This window comes from Cornus florida, unplaced genomic scaffold, assembly GCF_030987335.1.
Source record: "Cornus florida cultivar Cherokee Brave unplaced genomic scaffold, ASM3098733v1 CherokeeBrave_3.0.0_Hap2_Chr04, whole genome shotgun sequence".
In the NCBI taxonomy this organism is placed as follows: Eukaryota; Viridiplantae; Streptophyta; class Magnoliopsida; order Cornales; family Cornaceae; genus Cornus; species Cornus florida.
In genome coordinates this window covers 58,247,997-58,267,116 of record NW_026775574.1, presented here as the reverse complement: position 1 = coordinate 58,267,116, position 19,120 = coordinate 58,247,997, and the positions used below count along the sequence as shown (strand labels likewise).

At 31.3% G+C, this 19,120-nt stretch overlaps 1 long non-coding RNA gene across 1 annotated transcript; it reads left to right on the top strand.

The window, feature by feature from the left end:
- The first annotated feature begins 9,252 nt into the window (after positions 1-9,252).
- On the top strand, positions 9,253-13,591 carry LOC132302241 (uncharacterized). Its single transcript, XR_009480785.1, has 4 exons — positions 9,253-9,475; positions 9,570-9,649; positions 12,793-13,021; positions 13,105-13,591. It is a non-coding gene; the product is annotated as an uncharacterized LOC132302241 (long non-coding RNA).
- The last annotated feature ends 5,529 nt before the right edge of the window (positions 13,592-19,120 follow it).

Here is a 19,120-nt window from a genome sequence, read left to right as displayed (position 1 = left end):
AGAGGAGGTTCATCAACCTCTTTCTCATGCTCAGTGGAACGGATAACAGCAAAGGGCTGATCTGTGCTGCCTTCTTTTTAAGAGCTTCAGCTCTTTTCTTCTCCTCGTTAGTCAGAGGGAAGTTGTCGAAAGGAAGGAAGTGCCAAGTCCATGAGGTCAGCCGCTGCAGCATTGGAGGCGATTTCCTTGAGGTTGGATGAAGAAAGCAACTCCTCAACAGATAGGGGATCACTCCAAACCTGTTCTTCAAGAAAGAAGAGCCTATTCTTAGCTGCAGAGGAGGGGAAGGTCGTTGAAAAAATACCAAAAAATTCATAAGTATAACGAAAGAGTAAGACTCGACATGGGAAGCAACCAAAGCCCTTGTCATGAAGGGAGGCAAAACATTCTATACCTAACTCCCCATATTTGCGTGGGATTGGGAGTTTGCTCGATTGAGACACAGCCTAATTCCCTTTAACAATTATCATCCTCTCTTTCCATTTCTTCTCGGAAGTAGGAAGGTCCGTACATATCCTCTATTGAAGAGAGGACATAAAATAAAAATGGCCAGGCTCATGCCTGGAGATGGTGTAAGTAATCAATAGGTCAGCGAGAGTTAAGTCAAGACTCTCTAGCCTTTGGCAAACCAAAAGTGCCGAGACTATTCAAAGAAAGTTAGGGTTTACTTGAAGGGGGGCAAGACCTAACTTATTAAAGACCAAGTGATAGAAGGGGTGAAGAGGAAATCAAAGAGCATTAAGGTGCCCAATTAATAAAAGTAATTCACTCTCTCCGACGCCCTCGCTGGAACTGAAATCAGCCCTATTTGGGTATTCCATAATTTCTACCCCTTTAGGGATTTCAAATTCCTCCATTACAGACTCAATGGTGAACTTGAGACGCCGAATAGACAAAATAATCCTTTTCTCCTCTTTGGTGAAAATATTATCTGTCCCAGAAGTTGATACTTCAGCTTGAGGTAGGGAATCCTCCATTTGAATGACTGAATCTTTCGCAGATGCGAGGGGGTCAGAAACCCTAGGGGGAGGAACCCTATTGAGAATAGGGGAAGACGAAGGTGTGGACTTAGAGTCTATAATCTCTATATGGTAGTGAGTGGGTGAAGTACTCATGGTATGAAATCAAAGAAATAGGTGAAGAACTAACCTGGTTCAACGACGAAGCAAAGAACGCAGTAAGCACAGCAAAGGCAAAAGCAGGTCTTGAAGAAGCTATTGAGACAGAATGGCAACATACACTCCTTGAACCGCCTCTTGTAAAATAAGCAACCGCGCAACTTCAATTTCTTTTTAATTAGGAGCCGTAGTCCAATTAAAGAGGGAATTGGGGGCAAAGTGTGGAGGGAAAAATCCCCCTCTAGTCACAGTCGTCCACGTCACTACAATACGAAATTATACTCTTAATCTTTTGCTCGATTGCAGAAGCCCAATCCTGGTCAAGCCCAAATTAGGTCTCCATTCGGCCCAATATCGGTAATGCCAAACTCAAACTCTCAACCCGATAAGCAAGCTCAGCCGGCCCAAGGTGCATTCGGCCCAAACAAATTTAGAGATTAAGTGAGTCCTACTAAACGAAGGAACCTACATGGAAGGAAAGTTAAACAGAAGGAAAGTCTGGCATAGAAAGAATATATAAGGAAAGAATGATATATGTAAAGAATGATATATAGAATGAATTAGAGGACAAGCAAGGTAAGTCCTACCATAATTCTACCATCTTTTTGTATATAAATAAAGGCCTAGACCTCTAATAAAGATCATCAAGCAATATACACTTTTCTCTGAGTAATTTTTATTGCTTATTATTTTATCTTGAGTAAGTTGTATTATTTCTTTAAATTCTTTTATAGAGAGAAATTTTGCACCTATAATGAGCTTGAAGAAGAAATTTTTATGCATCAGCCAGGGGGGTTCGTTGTTCAGGAAATGGAAGACCACATTTGTTTGTTGAAGAAATCCTTATATGGATTAAAGCAATCTCCAAGGCAGTGGTATAAGAGGTTTGACACTTTTATGGTTGGACATGGCTATTTGAGAAGTAGCTATGACAGTTATGTTTACTATTGGAAGCTCTCAGATGGTTCTTTTATATACTTGTTGTTATATGTTGATGATATACTTATTGCTGCAAAAGACATGTCAAAAATCAACAAGTTAAAATCTCAGTTGAATATTGAATTTGAGATGAAAGATCTCGGTGCAGCGAAGAAGATTTTGGGCATGGAAATTCAGAGGGATTGCCAAGCTGGCAGGTTGAGTTTGTCACAGAAAAGTTATATTAACAAAGTGCTTGAGCGGTTCAATATGCAGAATTCCAAACCTGTGACCACACCACTTACTACTCATTTTCGTCTTTTTACAGCTCTATCACCGCAATCTGAGGAGGAGATGGAGCACATGTCACGTGTTCCTTATACTAATGTAGTTGGTAGCTTGATGTATGTAATGGTTTGCATTCGCCCTGATATTTCACATGCAGTTAGTGTAGTTAGCAGATATTTGGATAATCTAGGAAAAGAAAATTGGCTAGTTGTGAAATGGATTCTTCGGTATTTGAAAGGTACTGCAGATATTGGCTTAGTTTATCAGAAGAGCAGTGATGATTTTGGCAGTGTTGTTGGTTTTGTGGACTTCGATTATGCTGGTGATTTAGACAGAAAAAGATCTCTGACAAGATACGTTTTTACTCTCTCAGGTTGTGCAGTTAGTTGGAAAACAACTTTGCAATCTACCATTATTCTCTTTACTACAGAAGTAGAATATATAGCGGCTACTGAAGTAGTGAAGGAAGCCATTTGGTTAAGAGGTTTAGTTAGTGTTTTAGGTTTGCAGCAGAGCTCAATTGTTATTTATTTTGACAGTCAGAGTGCGATATATTTGACCAAAAATCAAATGTATCATGAGGGAACCAAACACATTGATGTTAGATATCATTTTATTCAGGATGTCATATCAGAAGGAATTACTACATTGAAGAAAATTAACACAGCTGAAAATCCAGCGGATATGATGACGAAGTCCATTCTGGCTCTCAAGTTCAAGCATTACTTGGACTTGGTTGGTATTCTCAACTGTTGAAATTGCCCTTAGGGGCTTAGTGGAGAAGACAGTTTGTTTAGCAGATATACAGTAGCTCACTTGAATTTTCGCTAAGGTGGAGATTTGTTGAATATAGTGGCTCAAATAATTTGCCAACTCAGCAAGTGTAATTTCATCATCCATTACATCATCAACTTGGGCTTCAAGTATGTGTGATCAACAAGTATTCGTGATCAGTAAGCTATGGTGCCAGCCATCCATGCGTGATCAGCAAGCTATTTTTTGGCTATAAATAGCTTCGCTGTAATTGGGTTTTGGATGTGAGCCACTTAGCCTTGTATCTCTTTATTTTCATAGTGAAATATTGTTTCGTCTTCTCCCCGTGGATGTAGACATAGCTGAACCACATAAATCCTTATCTCATTTGTGTGTGCACTATCTTATTTTTCTTGTTATTTATTTTTTCTCTTTGTTCTCATAAACTCCAACTCGATCCTTATTCCATAACAGGAGGCATGGACGATTTTCCAAGATATAAATAGATTGCCTTATGACTTGTGGGAACTAAATACCTACATAGGAAGCATGGTTCATATGCTATTAAATTTGTATGGACAAAAACATACTTATTGAAGCATGGACGATTTGCCAAAGCATAAATAAAATGTTATATGAGTTAGATGGATAAGTATACATCTATGGATATTGTGTTTGTAATTTGGAGGAAATAAATATTCTTATATTAGAATAACCAAATGATTAAAGGATATTATGGTATTTTATAGTATGAATAAAATCATACTTGTGGAGGCATGAATGAGTTGCCAAATCATAAATGTTGTTATGTGATTTTTATAAATAAAATCATTGGAGGATATTGGAATTGGGATTAAAGGAATATTCCTTAAATTGTTATTTATTATTTAATAGTTAATTAATTGTTTTAAAATAGAATTGTGGTTGAAAGGAGTTTCTCTTAAAAGGAATTTACTTGATGGTTTGTTTATATATGGATGTGATTTTTATCATTATTCATAATCTTGGATTTCAGGGAATGTATTAAATGGACTTGGCTTTTATATTATATTATTTATTTACATATATGTGTCATCTTATATTAAAGGTTAAAACATTAATTAGGATGATTTTGATTAGAGATGTTTTATTTATCAATTTTTAGAGGCTTGGTGGTGGGAACTTGCTCGTGGGTCTAATCCATGCTTTATTTTTTAAGTTATTAGAAGTTCCAGTCTCGAGGTTGAGGATCCGCAACTTGAAGACTTATCTTTCATCTAATAATCTCATCTACTTTTAAGTAGTGTTGACATTTAATGTTAGCTGATAATTTATTTATGTATAAACTGATGGATTAGTATTTTTGGTTTAGGGGTCCTTAACTTACAGGATTTTCGAGTTGTATTATAGAGATCTACATTTATAGATTTTATTTTGTGAAGAAGGTTTTATTTTATCAATAGAATATCTTTCAGCAAATTAATTATTCTTTGTATTCTTCTTGTATTCCGTATTCGTTTATTGCCATATTGTTTTTTATATCCCCATGTTTTCAAGTGTGGGTCTGGCCAACCTACACGTGAAAATTCGGGGGTTTCACAGAATTGATTAAAGAATACAAGCTTGAGAGTACTGAATGGTTGTAGTCATTACATAGAGATCGCCATTGTTAGGTTCCAGTATATGTGAAATACACTTTTTGGGCTGGAATGTTAACTACCCGATGGAGTGAAAGCATGAATGCTTTTTTAAATGAATATGTTCATATAAAGACCTCCTTGAGGCAATTTATTGAACAATATGATAATGCCTTAAAAAGCAAAGTTAAAAAAGAAAACAAAGTAGATTTTGCATTTTTCAGTTCTATCATTCCAACAATAAGTGAGTTCTCTATTGAGAAACAAATTGAAAAATATTTACACCAATGATATTTTTAAGCATTTTCAAGGCGAATTAAGGGGAATGATTTATTGCAATACGTCTCTTACTAGTAGAGAAGAGTTAACCTCTATATTTGAAGTCAGAGAACATAAATTTGGAAAAGGTGGTGCATATTAGAAGAGGTAACTTATGAGATTTTTTACAATGCAGCTGAATGTAAATTACGATGTTTGTGCCATTTGTTTGAGTTTCAAGGGATTCTATGTAGGCGTGTGATATCTGTGATGATGCAAGAAAAAGTAAATGAAGTTCCATCTCATTATATATTAGATCGTTGGCGGAAGGACATCAAGCGTAGGTATAATTTTGTGAAAAATATATATGATAATTTCAGTAATAATGAACAAAGGCAGCGAAATAATAATTTACATCCATTGTTTTATGAATTGCAAGAGCTTGGAGTAGAGTCAGATGAGAAGTGTGAGTTTCTAATGAAGCAATTGAAGGAGACAAAGGAAAAGCCTCTTAGCTTTGACCCAAGTTGTCACAATAGTCAAGCTAGTGTTATAAGCCAACCTGAACTTGAATGTAGTAGTATGCTTTTTGACCTATCAGGTTCTCGGAAGAAATTACTCTCTCCTATAAAAGCAAGAATGAAAGGTCATTCACCTTCGAAGAGAAAGGGATCCATTTAGATTAAAAAAAGTTAAAAAAAGAAAAAGAAAAGAAGGTATGTATTTATTTTTTCTTTACTACTGTACTTTTACCAATTTTGTTCATTTTCATCTATCAACATTTAGCTTCTATTTCTATAATCTATGAGCAGGCCTTTCAAGGAAAACATCAAGGAAAACATTAAGGACAAATTGATCAAAATGACTTGTAATTTCCAGAAAGGAGAAAGGTAACTTATTATTTTCAAATTACTTTCAACTTATTATTTTCAAATTACTTTCTTCAGATTTATATGAAATGACTTACCTCTTCATAATAGTAAGACATTTGCCACTAAATTGGATGGAAGATAAAATGCAACCACTCCTCTAAACTTAATATTGACTTTCGATTTCCATGTATATGTGCCTTAAGTGGCGTAGCCAGGAACTTCCTTCTATGGGGCAATCTTTAATAGCAATACTATATATATATATATATATATATATATATATATATATATATATATATAATTTGAACCAAAACAATATATGTAGAAATTAAAACATTGATTCATAATATTTATATTCGGTGCATTTATAACGATTTTCAGATTATCCATTGCTATTTCAAAATTGAGTTCATTCAATTAAATATACTAAAAAAAAAATCATATTCAATGAATCAATAATAAGATATGAAAAAGAAAATAACACAGTTACCTAACTATTCTAATATATCACATATGTAAAAAAAAAAATAAAAGTAAAAATCCATGATAACCAAATCTAACTTTATAAGTTATAACCAGATAATTCAATCAATCGAAAAATTTAATAAAGTAAGTGAATACGTGATTTCATTGATTTGGACTGCAAAAAAGTCTTATTTAGAGAATAATAATTAGTAACACAATTACACAAACTAAAATTTGAAAGAACAACAAGCCCTAAAATAATTTTGATAGTAATAACTAATAATTTTTCTAATTAAAATTATAATATCAAATAATAATCGTAAATTTAGATGATAAAAAAATATATATATCAGATTAGCTGTCTATCGCACTGCAGTATGACTGACTGAGTCTCTATGTACTGAAAAATGATTGTTCCGCTTACTTTGTTTGGACTGTGAAAAATGTTGAAGACTAAAGATGTGATGGAAACAATCCATTTGTTTGTCGTAAAGTAAAAAATGTGATAGAATGTATTGATGAAATGCTTTTGTTTTTTTTTTTTAGAAAAGTGGGAAAAAATATAATATTTTGGGAAAGTGAAAAAAATATATCATATTTTCAATTGATATATATATTATATATATTTACGATTGTGTCATGATTATATTCCTTGATTTTGACTTCTTTTTTTTTTTCTTTTCTTTTTTGTGTAAAACCATGAATGGGCTTTTGGTTATATATATATATATATATATATATATATATATATATATATAGTAATGATACTTGCACCGATTTGTTGCAGTGAATTACCTAACCGAATGTTTCTGATTAGTTATTTATGCACAATACATGTAAGTGGAGGGCCTCACTCCTTTATTTATGCTAAATGGACAAATGAAAAGAAATATATATAGCAATTCACGACAACAAATAGGTTAAATAAGAGGATGGGCCCTTCACTTATATGTATTGTGCATAAATAACCAATCAGAAACATTCGGTTAGGTAATTCACTGCATGCAACAAATCGGTGCAAGTATCATTACTCATATATATATATATATATATATATATATATATGTGCATTGTCAAATTTTAGAGGAGGCAATTATGTAGATATAAAAATCTTTCTATATAAAATTTTAAAAAATTAAAAGTTCAGTGGGGATAGTTGCCCCCACTTGTCCCTCTGTGGCTATGCCACTGTGTGCCTTCGAAGATTTTTCATGAAGAATCAATGGGCTTGCAGGCTCATCAAAGCATTTTAACTGCTACGAATGATGCTGTTCTGCAAACCATAAGTCCTACTTCAGAAATGCTTGATAAGATGGCAATACAAGAAAGTCATGCTGTAATTGAATTATATTTATCTAATTTTTATATGTATATATTTTATTCGTTGAAATGAAAAATTTGCATTTTATTTATTAAGGCTTATTCTTTTACTTCTTCTTCTTCTTCTTTTTTTTTTTTTTTTTGAATAGGTTAATCCTTATCATTGGATTGAAATGTCTGCTCAGTAGGTTAATGATTTTCCCACCCTCATAGAGAATTCATTTGAGATAATTAAAAAGCAACTGTATTACCCTTTAATTGACCTTTCTACATTGCCAAAATTCAGCATTGCTGACTCGTTTTTTCTATATAATAGTACCATCCAGGCCATCACATACTTATGAACAGCAGTTCACCATTGCAAAATCTCAACTTTGGGCAACTTTTATAGGTTTTTGAATCTACTTGTTAATTACATTAATGCATATTGATATGTTTTTTTAAAAAAAAATTGTACATCATTCATTGTGCTTCACTGAACCGTGAAAGATTTGGGTCCAATGCTTCAACTTATGGTTGCTCTTTTAGCAGTGAAAACAATATGGAGCCAATGATTTAGTTATAAGGTATATAATTCTATGAAAAGTTTTAATTATGTTTGAAAAATAAGTAGTTATCAAATTCATTTCAATGTATCAAAGTTACTTTGTTTTTAATGCTGCAGGTTGTCTTTGAAGTGCTTACAATTGCATTAAGTATGAAATAAAAATTAGAAGAAATTGTTGCCACCACCAGCTTTTTAGCTTCTTTTTTATTTTTTATTTATTTTTATCCGTTTTCTTTGAGTAATGGATTGGGACGGCAGATGTACTTTTCTCAATCTCAAGTTACATTTTTCTAACTCTTTTCTGAGACACTTCAAAGAGATTCACAAGTGATTCAACAAACTGAATGTGTACTTCAGCAACTTTCACAATATCATAGGGACATAATTTGTTGGCAATTTAATTTGGGTTGTGTTTGTTTACAAGCAAAATATTTTTTTTGTTGGCAATTTAATTTGGGTTGTGTTTGTTTACAAGTAAAATATTTTTTTAAAAATATTTTTTTACTTTTTTGGCTCGGTTTGTTTCGACGTAAAATATTCTTTTAGGAAAATATTTTTCTTTTTCAAGTAAAATATTCTTTTATTTTTACTTTTTCGGTATTTGGTAAAGGTTTACGTCGAGGTTAAGGTCAAGTCCATCGAGCGGGGCATGTAAAATAACTTCCCAAAAATTGATGAATAAGTTATTTTTGTTAAATTTTAATATTTTTTTTCTTCGTAAATATTTTATGACAACCGAACACCAAAAAAAATAAAAAAATATTTTACAGAAAATATTGGACGTAAAATATTTTTTAGTAAAATATTTACGAAGAAAAAAAATATTAAAATTTAACAAAAATAATTTATCCATCAATTTTCGACAAGTTATTTTACATGTCCCGATCGATGGACTTGACTTTAACCTCGACGTAAACCTTTACCAAACACCGACAAAGTAAAAATAAAAAAATATTTTACTTAAAAAATATATATATTTTTCTAAGTTTTTTGCATCGAAATAAACGCGGCCTAGTGTTTAGTTGACCAAAATTTATGTAAATTTTTTACCCAGTAAAATATTTTATCAAAAAGTTACAAAAACAACTCACCTCTGAACTTTCAATTTTGGGGAAGTTGTTTTACAAACTCAATCCCGATCGAATTGAAGAACTCCACGACGAATCAGAAGACCTCGACCTTTATCGTCTTCTCTCTCTCTTTCTTACCCCGAGAAATATCTCTTCCTCTGTCTCTATCCACTGTGAAACCCTAGAAGAACATATCAATCCTTCAAATACTTTGTATCACCACTGTGGAACCCTAGAAGAAAATTTGGAGGTATAAGCTCTATCTACTTTTATAAATCTATATATACGTATAAATTCTTTATCTAACTCTTAAAGCTTTTGATTTCATTCAAAATCGCATTCAGATTCGTTGGTGGATCCATATTTCATCCATTGAAACTTTAGTCTCCGATTTGTTGCCCCTCCGTTCTCTCTTCTGTTTCAGGTACCAATTTCTCATCTCTCTCTCTCTATAAAATATATAGCTACGTAGGTATGTATTTTGGTGTATTATAATAAGTGTTTTTATATATTAATATTGGGCTTCTGCTCACTCTATATATATACACACTTATATAATTAGAGAGAGAGAGAGAGGGTGGTTGGTTATGTGACTTGAAATATATACATATATATGTGGGTTTGTACACCTTTTTTGGTAGATCATCTATAACAACTTAGTCCTTGAATTGGTATTGCAATTTCATCATCCCTGCAGGGCTGTTGTTCTTTATTTTGTATATTATTGTAAGGGTTCAATTTGCAGTTTGTGTTCTCAGGCAAGTGTCTGCAAATATTTTTCCAGAATATTTTTTCAGATCATTCTACGAAGACCCCTAACATTGAGCAGAAATAGATTCATGGATAACGGATCTCCTTGCTTTGGTTAATTGAATAACCTGCAGTGGGAACACAATGCATAATAAGAGAAAATGGCATGAAAAAAAAAAAAACAAACATCGCATTTCGGATGCCAAACAGTTATGATTTAGATGGTTAATGTTAGTAACCTAGTATCAACAATGTGAAATTTGAAAATTCTATGAAAAAGATTAGCTTTGAAAGATACTGTCACCAATATTATTTGGTCCCAAAGTGACAACTGAGTTGGCCAAATGTCACTAACATAGTGGTGTTTTTTCAAATGCAATCTATACTATCTGATTCTCTATAATCATTTTAGTCAATTTCTTATTAATCATGGAATTAATTGAAGAATCATCTTAGAATATGCATGTTTGTAGAAATGGCTCGAGTTCTCTCTATTGGGGCTTCATTAGCAATCCATCGTATTAATTTCCACGGAAAGTTATTTTGGATAAAAAAGTTTGATGGGGAGTTGGGAGACAAAATAAATTTTAGAGGTACAAAGATATAATGATTTATCTAGTGTTGGGATTGTTTGATCACGGAGACCTTGCCTAATAGAGATTTATTCCTGTACCCTTGTAGAAATGACTTTTTTACTTATAAATATTTGCAAAGATTTATGCGTGCAAAGATAATGAATGGAGGCTTTTAGAAATCTTTATTCCATCTAGAACTTCTATTCTGTCTTAATTCATAACTTCACATGGTTCAATTTTTATTGTATATATATATTTTTTCCTTTGTTTTGGTTCCAAACCTTCCTATAATATTTTTAATGAACAAAATTCAATAACCATTTAGGAAAGAAAAAAAAAAAAAAACAATTCCTGCAAAACCCATTTTTGTAACATTCTTATGTTGATTGGCAAGTACTTGTTGGAAGCATTGTTGCATATCCCATGCTATTGTGTCTTTGCATTGATTATGAGAACAAAAACTACTTGTTGTCCGGATGTTTTCCTCAATCTTACCAATATTTGAGATGAGATAGAACCTTGGACTTGACTCCTTCAGAGCCAAAAGTATTTTTGTTTGCATTGAAGGGATAAAAATGGTTGATTGATGCTGCTTTATCCTTGAGGAGGTTCCACTTGAGAACATTACTTCTAGATGTATTTGGGAGATGCTTCGGTTATTTTTCTGTTGGTAGTTTGGGATGAGGAAGTGGTGAAAGAATTTGTTTAGATGTCAAATTCTGAAGAAAGGATCTCTCTCTCATGTTTATGTTTCTTTTTCCTTTTTGGGGATTTGATATTTTCCCTCATTCTTAGGGTTGTTGCTTTTGTATACTTCTTCATGGGCTGGTCGGCTCTGAACTGTAATCATTTACAAGTTCAAAACTCTGTCAATCCTGGTACATTCTGCTGTGTAATAGTGAGAAAATGTGACACTACAATGGGGTGAAAGTATGGCATTGATGCTGGTGATTTCTCTGTTAAAAATGTGACACTACAATGCTACTTTTCAAGTATTGTAGTAGATCAGAAACCATCTATTGTAGAGAGTTGAGACTAGAACTCTTTTCAAGTACACAATCTTTTAATTGTTAGCCAAGTTTTTTTTTTGTGTGTGTGTGTGTGTGTGTGTGAACTGGATGAGTGTCGATGCTTGTTGGAGAATGGAGACTTTCATATTGATAGGGTGATTGAGTGCATGAAGTCTCTGTTTTAATACGGGTAAGAATCTGTAGTATTTTCAATTTTACTCTCTTCTAACCTTTAGCTTCATTTTGATTTAGAAGAGCCACTGAGTTTGCGGTAGTACACAACATCCCCCGTGTCACTAACATAGTGGTCTTTTTTCAAGCTTCTTATCAGTTCTCCAATCAGGTGGAATGGTAGAGGAGAATTCAATAAACTACATATTTTACTAGTCATGAAAATTGCATCTGATCAAATTAAAGGGATATGATACTCACTGCTTCAATTAGGTGATAATGTCGTGGTGAATGAGGGATTTGAGAGCATTTTTCAATGTGAACATTCTTCTTTGTGCATTAATTAATAATTTGTTTCCTTTCAAATGTTTAACTAGTCTTCAAATATTCACATATATTTATATATTTTTTTGAACAGTATTGATGGCCTACAATTCTGATAATGAAATTACTCACGCAGCAGTAATAGGTGCTGCTACTTCTGTTATAGCTGTGGGTTATGCTGTTATTGAAACTTATATATCTAGGAGTAAAATACCTCGGGAACCTCACGTTAATAGAGATCAAGAGAGAGAGAACTCTATTAACAGCATTTTATATAGTAGTGAGATTCATTGTATAAACCAAATTCGCATGAGTCCTGCAGTTTTTGAATTATGCAATTTTCTCACAAGGAAGTATTGTGTCCTACGATTCATATGTCCGTGAGGGAACAACTGTTAATCTTCTTACATATTCTTGGGCAATATATGAGATTTCGGGTGGCGGGCGCACGCTTCTATAGGTTGATCGAAACCGTTCATCAATACTTCCAAAGCACTCTTAATGCCATTTTAAAACTATATCCGGAGCTTATTTGACCACTAGATTATTCCACTCCTCTTGAAATACAGAATTATAAAAGATTTTACCCATGGGTTGCGTTATGTTTTTCCTCTTGTCATTAATATCTTGTGTTTCATTTTCTATTATTTTCGTTGAAGATATTGAATATTTATGTTTTGATGTTTTGATTATAAATTATTTGTTTGGTTAACTTTTCTTCTAACTAATGTAAATAGGATTGTGTGGGAGCTATAGATGGGACACATGTTCGTGCTTCAGTCCCCCTTAAAGATCAAGGAAGATTTCGTGGCCGAAAAGGGGGAACAACACAAAATGTTCTAACTGCTATCTCGTTTGACTTAAAGTTCACATATGTACTTGCTGGTTGGGAAGGATCTGCACATGATTCTTATATTCTAAGTAATGCACTTTCGAGGCAAAGAGGGCGCTTACAAGTCCCTGAAGGTAATGTTTTAACTTTGAATTGTTTGTTAGAGTATAATCGTGGATGAGAAATTAATCATAATGATTTAACATTTAATTTTTAGGTAAATACAATCTTGTTGATTCGGGTTACGGCATTCGAAATGGATTTATTCCCCCATATCGTGGCGTTCGATATCATTTGAAAGAATATAGTAACCGTCCTACGTAAAATGAAAGAGAGTTGTTCAATCTTCGTCACTCTTCCTTACGAACTGCCATTGAATGTGGTTTTGGTGTGGTAAAGAAACGCTTCTGCGTGCTTGATGCCGAACCTTTTTGGGAATATCCAACCCAAGTTAATGTGGTACTAGCATGTTGTATCTTACACAATCACATAATGGGAGTTGATCCAAATGACGAGATTATGCAAGACACCAATGATGAGTTTCAAACCGAAAGACAAAGACTCCAACAAACATAAGGAGAAGAGAGGGCAGAAAGTAGGGAGTTGGCAGGGCGTTGGCAATTAGAAGGGATGCCATAGCCCATGCTATATATGATGACTACATAAATAGAAGAAATTTATAAAGATCATTGTCGTTTCTTCTTCTTCTTGCTATTGCTATTTGTATAGGTTGACCATTTGTTCATTACCCGTCCTCTTGCTAGTGCTATTTGGAAATGGTTTTCAGATCTTCTAGATTTGTATATGCCTTACTGTTGTGGTTGGGTGCTTTGCTTGGTGCAAAGAATGATTGTGTGTTCTTAGTGCAAATGATGGTTGTGTGTAGTCATGTAATGACCCCTATTTTTTTTTTTTTTCAAAACAATTGTTAGCACAACCACTTTTGACCCATCCATTTCCTGTTTCATCATTCTTGTTTTCAAATTTTTGGTATCATTTCTTAAAAGCTGAGAGTTGAAAACAAATGTGTTTAGGCAAGCAACCTGTTATGTTAGTGTTGCTTTTCTAATTTTAGTATTTTGAATGCATACAGTGATTGTCAGTGAGTTGTTTATTTTCAGATTGTGTTATTGACATTGTACTGTTGCTTTTCTACTTTTTTTTTTTGTTTCTTTGATTTGTTTTTATTATCATATTTTTTGTATTAGCTATTTTTTTGTTTCTTCAATTTGTTTTTATTAACATATATTTTTGTCATCATCATTGAATAGCCTGAAAAAAAAAAATCAATGGAGAGACCAAGATCACTTGTTGCATATGAAGATGAAGAGGCTTGGTTCGGTTTCCTCGTCATTTTTCAAAAATCGATTGAAAAAAACATTTCCTTGTCAAATAATTATCATTGTTCGAATAGAAATAGTTAGATTAATGAATAGGTAAGAGAGAGATTGCATTATCAATGACTAAAATAAGGACTTTGATTTTCATTTAAAAATATTTTTAGAACCTTTGCCAAACACCAAAAAGTAAAATATTTTTAGAACTATTGCCAAACACTATAAAATCAAAATAGAGAAAACATTTTACCTGAAAAAGTTCTTTATAAAAAATATTCTCCAAGGATGATATTTTATGTTGAAACAAACTGAGTTTAGATAAAAACCGAGCCTAGATGAAAAAGGTGGAGAGAGAAACTAAAGAATTGAGATGGTCAGAAAGAAATTCAAAAGTCAAAGAGGATAATATTGTAATTTGTAAAATATAATTTTTGTTTTTTTAAATTAAGGAGAATATCATAAGAGTAATTTTATCATTTCACAACTCGGATCATTGATATGGTAAAATGACAATTTGGGATTTTTTCAAACTGGTGGGGGTTTAATGATTATTTTTTTAAAATAATACGGTTTTCAGATTTAAACCCTAAAAAAAATTATGTCTAACAAAAGTACACTTTATGGAACTCCCCTAGATAGGGCACCTTTGGGATCCACCCTAGGCTACAAACCTGGGGATGCTGTCGATGGTCCCACATCTCAGTACCAATTTCAGTCAATGAATACAATGGGGATGAACGGGCTCGAACCTGGGACATATGGCACCCCAAACCGTTGTTTTACCAACTCTACCAAGGGGGGCTTATGTGTTGTGTGTTTTGTTAGAGCATCTCGAGTAGTTTTAAAATATCCTTAGTGTAAAATAAACACTGTCACGTATGATGTCACTTCATTAATGGGTAAAATTATTGTGTATTTTACTTAACCAGACAACCATATTAGCATATTTCCTTTCTCGTCTCTCTTTTTCATTCCATTAAAGAATCAACATATATTAACTAGGTTTATAAAAGTTGACACGTGGAGAAAAGGTATAAAACAACCGCTGTAGCTAAAAATAAATAATCCAAAATTATTATGTAAATTTATCTTGACACATCAGATTTACACAAATTTACAGTGGAAATTTCAGAAGCAGAAACATGTATAACATGTTTGGCAATGCCTTTCATTTCAAGAAATTTGAAAACAAAATATGTTTGGTAGAGTTCAACTATTGCCAATATTGGTGAAACAAAAACAATAACATGTTTGGTAAAGATTGTTTTTTAATTTGTTTTTGAATATTTTAAATATATTCATACATTATTGTTTATATATAATAGTACATTTTTTTTATATGGTTTGAAAAAAAATTTTACACATAAATTTTTTTCCATAAAACACTTTGAAAAAAATACAATATAATGTAAATTAATTTTTCAAAAAGAATGATGTAAGTATAATTGAATATGTTCTTAACACTATTATTGTCATTCTTAATTTAAAATTGAATATTGAATGGTGCAAATTGCAAAAAATCCCCCTCAATAATTAACTAGTTGCGAAAAACCCCTTTATGAATATTTTTGACAAAAAACTCCCCTCAACTATCCCAATGGATGTTTTTAACTGATATCTATTTAAGTGATTGTTTGAGGGATTTTTTCGAACGAAATTACTCTCTCCTGTCAAGCAAATTTTTTTTCTTCATATTATTCTTTAGACAAATTATTATTATTATTTTTTTTTCTCTCTCTCCGTCAAGCAAAGTATATGAAGCAGCAAAGAAAAATTCCCCAAATAAAAACAAAAAATAAAAAGCCAATAAAATCATATTTAAGCTATGTATAATTAATAAAATAAAATTGAGTACAACCGATCAGAAGAGAGAAAATCCACCATGGCGTTGGAATAGAAAAAAAATAGTTAATTATAATAGTTAATTATTTAAAGAAAAATAGTTAATAATTTGCCATGTTTCCTTAATCTAATTTATTTCTTTTCCTTAATTGAATTATGCTACTTCAAGGTAAGTGGACTAAAATTGATAATTAAAAAGCAGCATAATTTTTTTTCTTTTTTTCAAATATGATTTTTGTAAAAAAAAATTTCTTACTTCGAGAACACAAAATACCCCAAAATAACTTTTTAAGATAAAATTGTTATAATTGATGTATTCGAGTTAAAGACCTAAAAATATGAACGCTTTTAATGTGAAAAGACATCATTGCCCTCTATTCAATTCACAAGAATCTAATTATAAATGACATTTAAGTCATTTAGTTTGAGAAAAATACATTTATCATCTCATTATATATTGTTTTGATTCCACCACCTACTACTTGAAAATTGTTTTGATTCCACGCTTATTACTCAAAAATTACATACATAGGGGGTAATTTTTGGGAAGGTTACTCACTCTTATTATTAAGATTTTTATTTTTTTATTTTATTATTTTATTATATATTTTTTAATATGGTAACAAATCAAAGGAAACATAACACTTCTTACATACAAAAGATTTGTTCAATTACATGGATGAAATCATGGAAAAAAAATACCAATAATAAAAGTAACTAAATAGAAATAAGTAATAGATTAAGTGTATAGGTGAGTGTTCTTGAGACCTCAGCTATTGTTTACATGTGCTATATCATGTTGTCTAAGTAGTGTTGAAACATAAAATTTTAACAATTAGGTTTCTCGGTCGGCTGTTAGCTTTGTGTTTGAAGGAATGAGAAGGCATACTTGACGCGGAGAGAGAAGAGAGAAAAAAATAAATAAATTATCTGAATAATAATTTGTTAAGGGGGTAATTTCGTCCAAAACATTTCCTCAGACAACCACTTAAACGGACAACAGTTAAAAACACCCTCGGATAGTTGAGGGGGATTTTTTGCCAAAAATATTCCTAAGAGGTTTTTCGCAACTGAGTAATAATAAAAAGGAATTTTTTGCAATTCGCCTTATTGAATAATATACTTTAATACCATCACTGTCAATGGTTATTTTAAAAATCAATGGGGACAATATCATCATTTTCATAATCGCTAGTTATTAAAATTGAATTGGACATTAAAAAAAATGGGAATTTGAGTGAACAAGGAAAGTTAGGGAAGTCAAATTTTACTTATTCCTAAAATTTTAAATCCCATTCGAATTGAAATATAGATCATGTGTATAGAATTTTACTTGGATAATTGGGAATGTGTGGTTAAATACTATTATTCTCATTCTTTTAATAGTATCATTTGACAATATTGGGATCGATGTTGCCATTCAAAATAGGATCAATATTGCCAATTGGAAATTTCATGGAAAAGAGAAAGTTAAGAAGGGATGAAAATGGTAGTTAAAGCAAGTATTATTAGTTAGTCCAAAAAATTTCAATGCCATTAACAATGAGTGGTAATATTGATCCAATTAATTCCACAAAAACTCATTCAATCACTGTTAAGATTCATTTTAGTATATAACCTGTCTATAATCTATAATTCATGCAAGAAGGCATTATTCGCACTCCACTTTTCTACGTTTGCACTACAATCTTAAATAAAATCACAATTATAACCTTAACTTTACAAATGAATGATTATTACTTTTTAAATGACACAATTGTCCTTTCAGATTTTCACTCCTTATCTCTAATCTTTAATATTTTAGGTCTCTCTTGCCAAGATAAAAAAAAAAAAAATTTGAATAATATTTTGTTTTGAGGACCAAAAAAAAAAAAATATATTATGTTGAATAAATTGTCTCTTTTGACCTGACCAAAAATAAAAAAGTAACAATTTAAATAATTATCTCTTTTGACAAGAAAAAAAAACCCAAAAAAAAAAATATTTATTGAATAAATTATCTCTTTTGTCAAGATAAAAAAAAAAGTATGAAAAAGAGGATTAAAATATATTTTTATACATATTGAATAAATTATCTCTTTTGATAATACCCAAAAGAATATATATATTTCTATTCAATAAATTATTTCTTTTGATGGGACCATAAAAAAAAATAAATAAAAAAAAAGGAAAGAAAGTTACCTCTTATGACTGGACTGAAAAAAAAGTCAACTTTGTTGAATAAATTATTTGTTTTGATTGCATCAAAAAAAAAGTCATGAATAAATTATCTCTTTTGACTTGCCCAAAATAAAATTATCACCATGGATTAAATTATCTTTTTTGAGAGACCTCCTAAAATTATCTTCTTTGAGAGGTCTTTTGAAAAGAAAAGGAAAAGAAAGTATAAGCACATGAAAAAAAAAAAAAAAATAGTAAAGGAACTAAAGAAGGTAAAAAGAAAAAAAAAAAATAATTGGGATAAGATCCTATCGGATCTCCCCCCGCAAAATCGGACGAAAAAAAATTTAAGTTGTATAAATATTAGTTATGACATTATAAAATAAGACATAGTGTATTATTTTCTTTAAAAGAAAAAGATAAGTGAAGTGTAATTGGAGAAAAGTGGAGTAGGAATATCCCCTTCCTTCATGCAATTAAATTTAATAGCATTAACAATACTCAACCTGTTTATACTGAATAATTCATTCAATTGAAATTTATTTAATACTACAATATACAACTTGTGTACATGAACAATCCAAAAAAAAAAATTAATTTTACATAAAGCCTATGTAACACGGACACGAATATAAATATGTCGTCACGTCAAAATTTTAAAATACGACGTGGAAATTCCACATATTTATAGAAATATATAAAGTAGAATATTCATACGCAATTAATTCAAGGTAATGAACAACAATACCAATGTAAAAAATTTAATAACAATTATTTCATTAAACTGAATAGTACATCAATTAAACAATATTGTTTAATTGATATAATGATGAATAAGAACTTAACATGATAAATAATTCAGATTAATATAATAATAGAAATTAAGAATGAAAA